General features: G+C 36.8%; 1 protein-coding gene and 1 non-coding gene across 7 annotated transcripts in view; one reads left to right on the top strand and one right to left on the bottom strand.

The window, feature by feature from the left end:
* The window catches only part of LOC118745621 (paired box protein Pax-6), a 606665-nt gene that overhangs the window by 388019 nt on the left and 214157 nt on the right, over nucleotides 1-4489 (top strand). The gene's annotated exons all lie outside the window — the stretch shown is intronic.
* On the bottom strand, nucleotides 1428-1591 carry LOC118745915. Its single transcript, XR_004993739.1, has one exon. It is a non-coding gene; the product is annotated as a U1 spliceosomal RNA (small nuclear RNA).

The following is a 4489-nucleotide window of genomic DNA, read 5'->3' as shown; positions in this document are numbered from 1 at the left end:
CGTCTTCATCTTCGTCTTCGGCTTCGCTTCCACTCTGTTTGCAACCTAAAAGATCTGAATAAAAAGTCGAAAATCTAGCTGAAACTTTGCAGATTTTTAAAATTTGTGCACAAAGTTTGAAATGTGGATATATATTGTGTTTGTTATATAATGAGCTAGGCTTTTATGGAAAAATAATAAACATTAAATAAACAAAAGAAAAACAACCAAAATCGATCAAAATGTTGATGACTTTAATCAGCTGATCACAAGTGTATGGTATGTATAAAATGATTTTTTATTAACAATTTTAAACCAGTTTACAATAGTGGTATTCACCAAAAGATCAGCCCAAAATACAATAACGCAGTGGCAGTGGCAGCGGCAGTTTTTCGAAATCAGCTGTTTTTTAGAAAGTGTGGTGTCCAATGAAGCGACTCACAATACAGCAGTGGCAGCTAGCAGTACTGCTCAGTTTAGCCCAAATTCTAAATTCACTGCCACTGCCTTCATCGCAGCAAACTTCGCATGCTGAATTTGACATAAATGAAACGCAGCCAACATCTGTTGATGTCACTGAAGCCTAAAAGGCAACAACAAAAATGTAAACAAACTAGAGGTGGGTAACTCAGCACTGTGCTGAGTTACTGTGCTGACTCTTAGAACTGTGCCGCACGCTCAGACTCACCTCTGAAAAAATTTGTAACTCAGTAACTCAGTTTATGTGCTGACAATGTATAGCTCAGTGTGCTTCAGAGTCGATATGGTAACTCAGTTGATGTGCTGACACTTGCATAGCTCGGTTCGGCTGCATTGTTTAGAACTGTGTCAATATGGTAACTCAATTGATGAGCTGACACATTCACATAATACGATCTTCCAAAAAGTACCATAATAGATGGCATCAGGAGACTAACCATCAATTGAATATACGCAAATGAACTCACCAGTTGAAATCAGTTTTCTAAAATTTTGCCGGCCAGCTACGAATAGAAGCTAAGGATAACCTTTTCTAAATCGATTTCGATTACTAACATCAACAATAATTTCGATGCACATACCAATTGTGCGATAGCACACTTGTGCCAGCTCACTGTGCTGACTCATTAAAGTGAGTTGGAGTTACTGAGTCAGCACACCAAAATTTACAGAGTTACCCACCCTTAAAACAAACAAAAGGGAATGTCAAAAAAAGCAGTCACTGACAACGCCGTATTGTGTTTGCTGCGGCATTGACTGCCAATATTAGCAGTAACAGCTGATTTTAAAAACTGTCACTGCCACTGCCACTGCGCTATTGTGTTTTGGCCTATCGGCTAAAAATCGCCAAAGGCGATTTTCTTAATTTTTACGCGCAAATATAAAAAAAAAGTCGTCAAATTAGCGCGAAATCGCCAAATCTGAAGTAGTTCGACACTTGATTTGTTTGAAATGATTTATTAATAAGTGTCGGGACGGCGCGAACGCCATTCCCGGCTACCAAAAATTACACGCACGAGTTATTCGCATTAGGAATAATCGCGAAGGTCAACTCAGCCGAGGTGCAATGGCCAAGCCTCGCTCCGGAGGAACCGCCTTCATGATCACGGTAACCTCTACGCCAGGTAAGTATGCTTTTTCCCGCACACAAGCAACCTTTTCAGCCGATACTCACTTAAAATGAATGAGAATACCAGAGAAATAGAACCGACAAGAAATTAACAAATGAAAAATAAACGTGTAAAGTCAAGCACAACTCTGATAATTTTTGTGGTTGTTTTGGTTTTGTACAATAAATCCATGCATTGCAGTTGCCTACATATAGCAAGAATGATAGAATACCACGATTGAGACAAATGGAGATTGCGCCAATCGCGGCACGCTAATCCGCTCTTTGTGATTTTGGCAGAATCAGCTGTGTGCGTGACGTCATCTTGGTGCAATTGTTGATTGTGAGCATACCAAAAACCAAATAACAATTTTAATATTTGTGCGTTAATATTTCTGCGTGGATTTAAACAATTATTGAGACATTACAAAGCAAATTGAAGTGTGCCGTGGCAAAGTGTAATAGTGAAAACAAAAGGAAAGCGTGCGATATAAGTTTTTTTTCGTTTCCTACGGACGCAAATCCGGCGAAAAAGTGGAAACAGTTGTGCCGGCGAGGAGATGCATTAAACACCAAATCCAAGAATGATACAAGATTGCGCCAATGAGAGAGGATTTTTGAGCGTAATTTTTGCGTGACGTCATCTTGGTGCAATTGCGAGAGAGAAATGCCAAAACGCATATAAAAATATGTAAACAATGCAGAAAAATGTGTTAATTTTAATATTACATGGCCCAATTTTGCAGGAATCAATAAATATACAAAGATTGATCAATTAGGAACACGTAGCAATAACTTTGGACATGCAGCCCTTTAGGTAAGTACGATTTTTAGCACATGAAAAAATGGATGTAATAACAGTGCTTGCAATTTCATGTAGACCAAAAGGAAGGTGTGCAGCAAAGGGAATTTTTGGACTCGCCATTATAAAAAGCCATGCAGAGTGCATATTTATATTTGTGGACGGTAGCCAACCACCATAAACTCCATAGCTGTTGACACCACAGCTATTATTTGATGACTTTTGTACCATTTCCGAGAGGATGCATGAGTGTGGCTTCTTTGGAAACAAATATTCTATGTAAGTAAAACATAATTTAAGCTGAACTTTTAAATGTATAATAATTTGGGCTCTGTTTTGTATTAGGTACGTAACAGCGCTGGTACATTACATCATACCAGCACTAAAAAGAATCAGGTACTAACAAAAATAGGTACGTAGTGAAGCTCATGTATCTATTTATTGTAGAAACTGCTTTTGTATGTATGCCATTGGCAGCAAACTAAACCACCAACTGTCTACATTCACCATGGAAATATACCTACTAGAACTCCCCAAAGAAAGACCAACATAGTTCCATGCAGAAGCTCATAGCTCACACACATAACACAAAGCTCGATTTGGTGTTTAATGCATCTCCTCGCCGGCAGAACTGCTTCCAATTTTTCGCCAGGTTTGCGACCGTAGAAAACGAAAAAAAAACTTATATCGCACGCATTCCTTTTGTTTTCACTATTACACTTTGTCACTGCACACTACGTTTTGCTTTTTAATGTCTCAATAATTGTTTAAAACCACTCAGAATTATTAACACACAAATATAAAAATTTTTATTTGGTTTTTTCCTATGCTCACAATCAACAATTGCACCAAGATGACGTCACGCACACAGCTGATTCTGTCAAAATCACAAAGAGCGGATTAGCGCACCGCGATTGGCGCAATCTCTATTTCTCTCAATCGTGTACATATCAGGGATGAAAAAGTAGGTACAATTGTACCTTTTTCCGACGTTTGATGACTTAAAGGTACATTAGGTACAGTCACTAGATTTTAGGTACAATCACATTTTGATCAGATGCATTATTAGTTTTTCTCCTTTACCGTTCTAATACATTTGTAGGTACGGGAGAGGTTTCGCTTTCATTTTGAAGAATAAACAATTCTAGAGAAAAGTGGTCAAAAGGAAGACATAAAAAAAAAACCATATTATGTATTATCTTAAACATTTTACATTGCATTTAGAGCAGGCACTACGAAAAATTAACACTTTACTTAGCTTCGTAATTTTTTTCTATTAATTTTAACGCTTATTTTCACTAAGTCCAATTCAGTGGCATTTGAGGTCAAATGAGTGAAATGGGACTAAAAACTAGCCTTGGTTTGATTTAGATCAGAATAGGCCTTCAGGCGTGTACATGCGCTGCTAAGGCGGCTGTTTGTAAGTTTTTGGCCCATAATGTCAAAATAAGTAAAAAAATTTTGTTGCCAAAATATTACATTGTGAAAACTAGCCTTTATTCATCCATACAGCCCAGTGTCTAGGATAACTTCAAATTTCATATTTTTAGATGAGAACTACAGCTATTTGACCCATACTCGCTTTTTGATTTCTGGAAATATATTTAAAATGCTTTCGAAGTTACTTACGGAACATTGATTATATTCTCTAGATTTGCTGCACTTATTAAAAGGAATCGGATAAATTAGCAGACTTCCTGTTGTTTTATAAAAAGCTGGATAAAGAAATATACTTCGTTAAGTGTGTTTTTTGTCTTTTTCGCCAATATTTTTCAGTAGTCAAAATTTGACAAAAACAATGCTTCTCCGATTCCCATTAGGTTATAGTCTACAGCTAAAGGCTCAGTTGAAGAACCTAATCATGTTTAAAGTACATATATCTTTTGTATTCATGTTTTAAATAAAATTTATAAAAAAAAACTACAAATGAATGATGTAACTTTTTGATGTGTATACATCTTTGGTTTCGGTAGGGGTTAAATTTGCGAAGCTGTAATGCATATCCCAGCACAAAATTTCGAAGGGCTTAGCATGTGTATTTCAGCATAAAATTTTTATTTTCATTAGAAGCACCCTGTGTTCGCTTGCCAAATGGTTGCATACATTTAGGCATATGCATA

This window comes from Rhagoletis pomonella, unplaced genomic scaffold, assembly GCF_013731165.1.
Source record: "Rhagoletis pomonella isolate Grant_MI unplaced genomic scaffold, Rhpom_1.0 Rhpom_scaffold_00009, whole genome shotgun sequence".
In the NCBI taxonomy this organism is placed as follows: Eukaryota; Metazoa; Arthropoda; class Insecta; order Diptera; family Tephritidae; genus Rhagoletis; species Rhagoletis pomonella.
This window is presented reverse-complemented; position numbering and strand designations above follow the sequence as displayed.